At 36.0% G+C, this 10,984-nt stretch overlaps 1 long non-coding RNA gene across 1 annotated transcript; it reads right to left on the bottom strand.

Moving 5' to 3' along the window:
• Positions 1–8,203: 8,203 nt before the first annotated feature.
• On the bottom strand, positions 8,204–9,269 carry LOC109583036 (uncharacterized). Its single transcript, XR_002185334.1, has 3 exons — positions 9,008–9,269; positions 8,394–8,485; positions 8,204–8,336 (listed from the first exon to the last, which is right to left on the bottom strand). It is a non-coding gene; the product is annotated as an uncharacterized LOC109583036 (long non-coding RNA).
• Positions 9,270–10,984: the final 1,715 nt, after the last annotated feature.

The following is a 10,984-nucleotide window of genomic DNA, read 5'->3' as shown; positions in this document are numbered from 1 at the left end:
GGTTAGCCTCTTCAGATCTAGATTGTGTGAACTACAAAACAGTATCAAGTAAATTTGTAGCTTCCATCAACAAAGTTAGGATAATTTAAGATGTAGTGAAACTGTGGCTAAAGTTTTGGATTCGACATCCAAAAGTTCATTGAAATGACTTTAAATATGATGGACCACTTTTTTGCTCACCCACAGGGGAAAATATGTTATCAAACAGACCCCAAAGTGAAGTGAACTCCTACAGAACCGTAAACTGTGAGGTGGGCAGGGAGGCGGAATTAATTTTAAATTGACTAGTTGTTCAAGAAACATAGCAAAAAACTCTTGCCACTGTGCACTGACTACCAACTTACCATTTGTTCAGTTTCAGTAACAGCAGTGGAAAAAGGCAGCTCTAGAAGTAATACCCACTCAAGGTCAAGGAGACTGCAGTAACAGTTAAAGTACAAGGATAAAGGATTAATAAGTTTAAAAAGAGGGCAATAGACACTCCAGTAACAAGAGGGTATCTCTACCTGTGGACAGGGGCCCAGCTTGATTTGCCTGAAGATTGGAAAATTTAATAGTTGAATTTTGAACTCATCAACACACAGGCACTTCTGGTCGTAACACAAATCAAAGTAGATGCCAAAAGATTATTATTCCTATGCTTCTGATGTTCCAATGTTATAGAAGCACATGTCTCAAAATATGCAGCATTGTGTCAACTTTTTCCTAGCTTCTTAATTTTCTAAAAGCCACTTCACTATGGAGGATTATGAGCAAAAGTATGGAAGGTAATCTATACTTTTCCTCTTAAAAGCATTAAGGAAATGACCTTAAGATTACCTAAAGCTCATTGACCATATTATAAAGATATAATGACCATACAAGTAACTGGTCGTAAACAAATAAACTCATGATGAGACATAAATCATTAAGATCAATCTTCAAATCAACTCATTCAAAATGATTTATCAAACGTACAAATTTAAGTACTCATGTACATGACCACTTACTCAGCTCTATGGAGCAATTGTATTGGGTCTTTCCACACAAAATATGCATCATGACTGGTAGTGTTGCATAAAAATATGCCAGCACAATATAACACAAGAATCAAAATCCATTCCTGTTCCTGTGTCAGCTGCAGTTTTATACATCACATCCAATCATGACAGATATGTTGTGTATCACTTTCAGATCATAAACATAATTAGTCGATAAGGTGCAAATCATATACACCATGTATGTGATAATTTTCAGTGTCAAAATATTTATCAATTGGTCACAAATAATATTGTGAACACTTTAATTCATTGAGGATACACATGCCAAGTACATTTATGAATATAAACTGTAGTATCTTATCATATTGTAGCTGTAATGTAATGTTAGATGTTGCCACATTGAAAACCTAGCTACAGTACCAACAAGCCTGGCAAGTCTAACAAGAAATGTGTAGAATCCAAGACAAGATCACCCACTGTATCTGTAGTGGCACATTACGTTACATTACAGCTACATGTAGCTAGCATGTATATCCTCTATTAACTTTGTATTAAGGCAGGCTTACAATATGAAGCTAGGCCAGCGTGTGGACAAAAACATGAGCCATTTAAATTATTGACGCAAACGAATCATGCTAAAGTTGATTCAAATTCAACTCTAACGTCAAAGTGATATCAGGCCTAGCGTAATATTGTAAGCCAATCTTAAGACCATTACATAAAATATAATGGTACCAATAATACCAAGAGTAGATAATGATAGAGTGTCCACTATCTAATTTCAGCCACTACAATACAATTGTATTTTTTAATAATTATTATGAACAATTTGATTATCTTCTTGACAATACAGATAAAAAGATACACTTCAGATTGAATTACCCTTCTTTTTGAAGGGGTGTAATATTCTTGTCACTGTTAGTTTTTAATAATGATTCAACGTTAATAATAAATTCAATTTTTACATTCAGTTATATGACACTGGTCCAGCTCAATTAATCAGCAGAAAGGAAAAACTCCCTCAACATTTAATGGTTTTTGTTTTTGATGTTGCGACTTCTTTTCATATTAATGACAGCTATACCAATAGGCAGCTGCAGGGCAAGTATTAGAGGCAATGCCCTACTATAATAGATTACCTATTATTATACAATTTCTTGCCGGAAGATGACATCATCATAATTAGCAGTTAATTGCTAGTTACTATAATTACTCCTCTGAAGTTCACTGTTCTGCCCAACGTTGTTTCCTGATTATAAAAGGTCTGCCAATTCAAATGGAAAAATAATATTCCAATTTAGACATTGGACATGTATACACGATACATGAGTATTTAGACAAAAAACAGGTCTTCCAGTACATACAAGTACATACACGAAGCAAAAATAAGTAGAGGAGATGATTTTCATGTATTTGTATTAATTATTAATTAATTACAGGGTGTCTCCACATAGTAGTCAAAATGGCAGTTAGCTTGCTTAACCATGGATCTTTCAAGATCTTTTTAGTCCTTCTAGCAATAGCAGATGATGAAAACAGCAATAGAAAAGGTGATGAAAACATTAGCCTTTCAATGTAGTGATGTACAAATAATCGGATCAGCTAATGTATCGGCTGATATTACAGCATGTTCAACTAGTATTAGTATCAGTATTATTAATATCAACCAGTATTAGTATCAGTATCATTAATACTACTGATATCGATAACTATGCGCATGCGCACATGTACCACTACTGTGCCACATGTTCAAAATGACGGCTGGAAATAGAATGACCTCTGCTCTTTGGGACTATTTCTCTGTATAAGATACACACTTTACTATCTGCAATGAGTGCAGTGCTTCTTTTTCTTATGGTGGTAGCAATACAAAAAGTTTTAACATCAGCAATCTTTTGTTTCATTTACGAACAAAGCATCAAGAGCAGTTTAAGAAGTACAAAGCAGAAAAGAAACAATGACCTACTACAGGACAGTCAGAACTCCCCAAGACTAACCACTTATCACTGGAGTTGAGTATGGAGTTGAGCTATGTCTGGGATATCAATGACCATGGAGCACAGCGTATTCATCAACGAGTTGGTGAAATGATCTCTATTGATAACCAGTCATTTTCCAAAGTCACTGATGTAGGTTTCGCTTGTTTTTTGAAAGCAATGGAAAGCAGGTATTACTTTCAAAGTCATAAGTACTTCACAGAACCAGTAATACCAAGGATTTATATAGCAATTGAAGGAGAAGTAAGGAAGGAAATAGCTGGTGTCAAGTGGTTTAGCTTTACCACTGATATATGGAGTACCTCTGTTAGCAATGACTCTTTACTGAGCCTAACAGCTCACTGGCTTAACAACAATTTCAAAAGAAAGTCTGCTGTGCTTAATACCCAGACTTTACACGAGGCATACATTTGCTCTCAATATAAAGACATGTTGAAACACTGGAATATTGAAGATGAACAGATACAAGCTCAATACTGTCAATTTGCTATAGCTCCTGTTTTAAAATTATGTATTACTAATTACTACTATTACATGTATTTTACAAACCTACATAGTACATATTATCACAGTTACTCTCAGGCACACAGAAAATTCCTTGGAGCTCCTGTATTTTGATAAGTGGAGTTAGTTGTTGACTATTAGATTCAGTAATGATCCTGTCAGCCAATCTACTCAGTACTAACCTGCTAGCCTCTTTCTGTACCATGTCAGAGACATTGCAAACCATGGCAAACATTGTACATGGCAAACATGTACAATGTTTGCAATGTCTGCCATTGTACATGGCAGACATTGTACCATGGCAAACAAATCAAGACCGAAAATGAAAGTTCAATGACAGCAGATAAGACAGAGCTGGAAGTCGTAAAACCCAATCCTAAAAAGAAAGATAAACTTTGTGTTGATGAGGATGAAGACTCCGGCATTGTTTTCTTCTTTACAGATAACAATACGATTCATACAATTCTGAATTTGGCATCATCACCCGTTCCTCCAGGAAGGACTCCAGCTAATAGAGGATATGCGTGCTAAGTATATTCATTGCAAAATAAATGTATTCATTGCATACCGTAATAACTTTCAAGAAAAAAAATTAGTTCGTTGGACGTCAACTTTCCATTGGCAGCAATGGAGAAATGATAGAAAAAGGCTTGGTACCAGGAAACCGCTCTGTATTTCTTGATAGCAATCTTTCAGGTGACTACTAGACCCCATTAGATCCTCAGGATGCTTTCTAAGCTTCCGAGAAAGGCCTCAAGAAGGTAGCAAGGCAAGAAAAGGTGTTTTCCCCCATTGAACTCTTAATAAACTTGACGTCCAACATGGCGGCCAATTTACTGTGTGGGTTGGATATACGGTACTTAAAAGCTATGAATATACTTAGCACGCATATCCTCTATAGTGTTAGATGAATGGAAGAGTTTTTGAGGGACAGTGTCATCAATATTACTGAAGGTACAACTCCGCTGGTACTTGTCAATGAAAATCCTTTCTAAGGGCATACCATTGCCTTACTCAATCGCAGCTTTCCAAGTTCATTAACGCCTTTACTCAGCAAGATGATTGGACTCATGAATGCCGGCAAAACAATTTATCTGCTGGCACTGTACTCAGTATTTCTAGAGATGGTGTACCTGGTGGCTGCACAATGGTGCAAGTAAATGCAGAGCCATTTAGAGCTTAGACAAGCACTCAAGAAACAATGACATAATAATTATTATTATTATAATAAATTATATTGAGTTAATGTCATCAAAAGAACACTTTTTAAACAATACAATAAGAGATGAGAGAGCTAGAGAAATGAATGAGATGAGTTTCTTAAAAGAAAGTTTTTAAAATGAAAATGAAAAACAATTTAACACTATTACTGATTTACTATTATCAATTACTAATTACAGGTACATCTGATTTTAAGACACAAAGCTGCCAATATGACAAAGGCCATGAAGGAAGCTTCACTGCCTGATCTTGGATGCTTTGCACATACCCTCCAGCTCATGGTCCACAACGGAGTACTCTCTCAACAAGCAGTGACTTGGCCTGTTCTCATTTAAATGTAATTTTAAAAAATCTTGGTCTTCCACAACATTGTCTTCAACAAAGTGAACCAACACACTGGAACTCTTCTCTGTATATCCTCCAAAAGATTAAAGAACAAAAAATGGCTTTAGCAGCATATGCATCAGAATCAGATATCTCACAACTGACAGCTCACCAATTAGATCTTGTTAACAAGCTAATATCTGCTCTTTCTCCAATTGAGAAACTAACTAATTCTATTTCTACAAACGCAGCATCAGTATTTCTAATCAAACCCTTCATTAGAATTCTTTGGAAAAACCTACAGAGCCATGATAACAATAGTGAGATATGCACAATGAAGGCAGAGATGTTAAAATCCTTAAATAAAAGATATGCTGGAGTTGAAGATGATTTTCCTCTTGTTATAGCCATTTTCTTAGATGCAAGGTTAAAAACAAATTTTTTAGTGGCAGCATTGAGAGATCTGCTGCCGAACAATTCTTAGAAGAGAAAGTGGCTACATGAAAAGCAAACAAAAAAAATTACCAAAATATAGACGGATTTGGGAAGCAATAAGTAAATGTACATACACAAAAATTTGCGAATGAATACAAATACATACACGACCTGTTCTTTTCAAAATACAAGTAAATACAAGGACATGAAATTCCAGTACATGTGCAATGTCTGCTCCAATTACTAGTGAAAGCATCAATTTGTAATGCTGAAGCGCATGATTTGATACCTGAATCAGTGTCATATAATGATAATATTTTTTCCAGGACATATAAGGACTCACACGAAAGGCCAGAAAGGTGTGGCTATAAATAATGGTGAAAGAAAGAGGACTCAAGACCTATTGGTGCTCTCTGTATGCAGTAAAGATGAATTTTCTTTTGATAATTTAAAAGATTAAAAGCAACATATTTTGAAATCCAGGTGGGAAAAAGAATCATTATGCCAATATAAGCTTACTCAGTTTTTTGCAAAATGGTAAAATAGTGTTAAAATATACCATTATTTTTGTGGGGTATAATTATTGTTATTTTTGTAGTGTATTTTATTCACAAAATTTAACCCTCTAAGATGCATCACAGATAACACTAACAATACTTTACATTAGGTTAATATGCATGAGTAGCTTAAGCATTTCCTTCCTGTGAGCATGTCATGTAATTAGCAGACTAGTGGGATTAGTGCCTGGAGCAGAGCTAGCTTTTTCAGGGCACCATGTGAGGTTGTGTGGACATGAGAAAGAGCTGTTCTTGTCAGTTCCCTGTTCATTCACTCCAGCAGGAGTACATCAATGACACTCATACTAGAACTATCAGTTGGTTCTTGGCTTCTCCAGTAATTAAGGATCACCTTCAGTTACTGAGGCTGGGACAAAGCTCCATTTGAAGTGCTGCCATTCCAAAGAGAAAATAATTCACTATTAGTAGCTATTAATTAATACATGTGTCAAAAGTTTTATTAGGGATTGTTCTAACTAGACCACAAGTTTATATAGTGGACTGAACTATGACTTTGACAGTATAAACAAAGGTGGGGTGAAATTTGATGTACAATGAAGCTTCAAAGGCTTCAATTTTTGTAGCTTCCAAAGTTACATCATTCAAGATGGTGAGAAACAGTTAGCATAGCACAAAGTCTATAGGCAACATCCAGCAGGCCTCAAGTTCCTTCAGTCAACAATCAACTTTAGAGTAATTAGCAAAATTGATACCAGCTTCATTAACAGCCCCACTGCTGCATTGGACAGCAACTCAGTGTTGTGTGATGCAGGAGTGCAGGTGAATTCAAGACTTGTTTCCATTTGATGGTCATCATACTTACTTTTAATGAAGATTAGTCTGATTAGGTTATATACCAAGGATGAGGTGTCTGTGGGATTTATTTTACGCACATGTAGCGACACAGTTGCAAGGTAAAATAAACCCATACAAAGACTAAGGTTTATAACAGGTTGCTAAATTTCCCATCATTAGAAAGAATTTATAAAAGGGGCTTTCCTCTTATTGCTTCTATAGCATAAGCAGCAGTATCTTCTCAAATAGTGAACTCCATATTTTAGACAAACATCTCAGTAAGGTAATCACAACATTTCAAGTCTTGTTGTTGCCGATATAATACATAATAACAAATCAGTGGCGAACATGATAAAGCTCTTGAGGTCTAAAGATAAATCATTCAAATACAGAACATGACCAGAAATACATGTACACCTCTTAAGGACAAGGGCATGGCCTAGCTGAAAAAGCAGTGTCCATTCCGTTCTGGCTTACTTTCTATATAAAAAGTTTGCTTTCTCAGGTAATGCAATGCCTCAGGACAGTTGAACCTCCTCTTCTGGCAAGTACCTCCTTTTCTTCTGGGTTCCTCCTCTAAAAGGCCCTGCTCTATTAATAATCATGACTAGTAAGCTACATGCTCCTTTCTGTGTTTCAATACAGAGATTATTCCACTCGTTTGATAAATGGATTTTTGCCTCATGTAACAAGTAGTAAGCCACTTAACACGAAAATCAACCAACAAAAATGATGATGGAGAACACGTCCAACAAACTCTTAATTAAAGTATAAAGGGCCAATAGGACAATGGACACACTCTAAAATATATCATTATCTACTCTTGATAATAGATAAAAACTTGGGAAATTTTCACTTAAATAAATTTCATTTTTAAAGTGTTAGTTCTAATTTGTAGTCTTCAATGCCTAGTAAGTTAAACTTACCATTTCAAATAATTAGTTCCACACCTCCTCCTACACATCAACAATCCAAGAGATAAAAATCATAGGCAAGGCAGGCCTTGCTTGCCAATGAAAACAAATGTAAGTTTAACAAGCAGAACCACAAGGCGGTACATTGTTACATAATGTCCAAGTAATTTAATTTCATATTTGTACTGCACTATGAAATTTATTCAACACTGAAAATTTCCCAAATTACAGTAACATGTTCACACTTACAGAAACAGTTCTTGACTGAACCATACCATTTGATACACCAACTGTTAGTATACGTGAGTAACATCCAGTTTTAGCAGAGTTTAGTTGTATTGAGCTAAGCTGCACTACAGCCGAGCATTTATAGTACACAAACAGTAGCTATACCAAAATGGTATGGTTTAGCTAAAAACTGTTCCATGTAGGCATAAAATATTGATTGAAACGTAACACTAGATTATATTACCACTCACAGTATTTCTTGAACATTTACAGACTGCACCAGGACTCCTGCCTGCACAGAGCTTCCAATTCTATTTCACCTAGTCTTGCACCGCCCCTTCTTGAATCTAAATGCCTTCTTCAGTTTGAATTACGAAAATACTAAAAAAATAAAAGGAACACGACTGTTAAAAAATACTGCAAGACTATTTGTAGTACCTTCAGTACCTTCCATGCAAAGAGTTGACTGCCACTTTTCTCTTTGGTAGACATCATAGAGTACGGTATGTGTCATGTGTTTATTTTGTTCTCTAATAATTAAAATGATACTGATAATCTCAGCAGTGGCAGATTTAGGGGGGGTTCCATGGGTTCCACGGAACCCCCCTTTGGCAGAAGTTGTCTTTTGTAGTATTATTGCAGCCAGTTTGCTACACTTTTTTTCTATTTTATTAATTAAAATTGATGAGCCACACCCAAATTTTAATTAAAATTAATGAGTCCCACCTACTTAAGTGAAATGGAACCCCCTTTTGATTTTTCTGGATCTGCCAGTGCTCAGAATGGTAGGTTCATTGTTTCTTCTTTCCCACCCACACACACCCACATTGGCAATTAATTATTTGACTATTACGAATCAATTTATATTGTAATAATTGATTTTTTTAAGAATAAATTATTAATAAAACCGCTTTCTTGCCCTAATCAGCTTTGCCCATAAAACGAATGGCCTAATTTAAAATACAAGCTTAAACTTGAAGTTAATAACACGTCACCAACCACATTTTACTGAAAACAAGGCTCAAACAAAAATTAAGTGTGCAAAAACTTACACACTCCTTCAAAAAGTTCCGTGTTCCATACTCCCTACTCAATAGTCCCGGCAGTCCGAGTATTATATCTCCTACGAGTTACGACTGAGGATTCGTCATAGGCTGCTGCGCGTACCAATCGTCAAATTTGTTGGAGCTGCTCCTCTCGGTTTCTCTGTTGTAGACTTGAAGAAGATAAAATCATGACGGACGGGTTTAGGATAAGATAAAACCACAGATAACTCTCAGATGAAAGAGTCAGCAAACAAACAAAAACTCAACATGTGTTTGAAGCCAACGTGGTTCTTTGAGGGCGTTACTGCGCATGCGCATTAAACAGCCCCGCGTATCCGCGCAGAGTTAAAGGGTGGGGCTTGTTTGTTTTATGAGCTAAGATTAATTCCAAATCCAAACATTCTATCCACTCTGCAGCAGAGTATTGGCATCTTCATGGAGCCACTTTACGAGACATCTGCCTCTTTTGGAGATATTATTGCTGAGAGCAAACCAATCATAACCAGCGTCTCTGTCCCAGAGGCGAAGAAGCGGAGACAACCAACCAAACACTATGTAAGTTCAATTTCCAGGGCAGTATGGCAGCTGTTTGGGCGTGCATGTTTAGGGTGCCCTTTTAAGACTTAGAGCTCTATAGTCTCCTGAAGACTAAACAATCTTTATAAATAGCCACTCGCATTTTGTTCTTGTCCCCCGACGCTGCTATGAGTTGCTGCTCTGTTGAAGAGCTCTCTGCCTCGCTCTATGCAGTAGAGAGTGAGACTAATGATGGCTCTTTATCTCTTGACCAGGTTTACAAGATAGTAGTCAACTGGTCCAATGGACAGTCCACAGTCATATACAGGCGGTACAGCATGTTCTTTGATTTTATGGTGAGTCCTTAATATCCCATTTTTGTGTGTGTAGATATTATGCATAAAATAATGCATATTTACAATCTTTGCCCCTTGAGCTGTTACTAAATGAGAGGGAGAAGATAATATGCTTCATTCACTCTTTATCTCATGTCATTGTAATGTGTACTCATGTATAACTTTTACGTGCATATTTGCTGTTAGTGAGGAATGTATGTGTCTCAGCTGTGATACTATATTCTCCTTATTTGTTTCAATCAGACAATAATCATGATATCTATGAAAGCTGAACAAACAGGTTGTAATGTATAGGTGTAGAACTAATTAGACCAAACTTAAGTAACACGACGTTTTGAGCCAACAACAATATGATATTAAATCCTGATTGACTCCCCCACCTCATCAAACAGAGAACAATCTGTGTCCTTTACTATATAAGTAGAGGGAGAGAATAATGTTACTGAGTCAATGTGTGCAAACACTAATAATAATGCATTATTACTATTATTATTATTATTATTATTATTATTGTGTTATTATGTTCCTCATTTGTTTGGTGTGCACATAATAACTTTAAATGGGCAGTCAAAACAATTCCAATGAGCTTGTTATAAGAGATACATGTACATGTACATTGCATGTTTAGAATGAGAGGAATTTGAGATTCTTCTTGATGATAGAGGAGGTTGAGAGTGTTTTTAGTAATTGTACCAGTGTAATAGACAGCCCTGTTTCGGTAGTGAAATCATTATACTATAATAGTGCCCATTATAGTGGCTAAATAAATGAACAGCCTACATGTATATAATTACTATAGTAGATATTTCAGCATGTTGTGATGGAATGTAGAGGAGTAGCATTCCCATTAGTGTTTAATTGATCAGATGACTCAATATGGCTGGTTGTGTATTTAACACACTTAGAAGAATCTGTTCATTACATTTTATGCTACAATGATCCTTTTCCTTTTCTGTGTTATATACATGTATTGTACATTGTAGGTCAAGCTACAAGAGCTCTATTCTAGTCTGAAAGAAACCAATTCCTCATTTGCTAGCGATTCACAGTTTCCCTTACCTGAGCTACCTGGTAAGGTCTTGTTTGGCAGGAGTGAGGTCCATCAAGTAGC

This window comes from Amphimedon queenslandica, unplaced genomic scaffold (genome assembly GCF_000090795.2).
Source record: "Amphimedon queenslandica unplaced genomic scaffold, v1.1 AMPQUscaffold_13334, whole genome shotgun sequence".
In the NCBI taxonomy this organism is placed as follows: Eukaryota; Metazoa; Porifera; class Demospongiae; order Haplosclerida; family Niphatidae; genus Amphimedon; species Amphimedon queenslandica.
The sequence above is the reverse complement of the archived record's forward strand: the minus strand, read 5'-3'. Positions and strand labels throughout refer to the sequence as shown.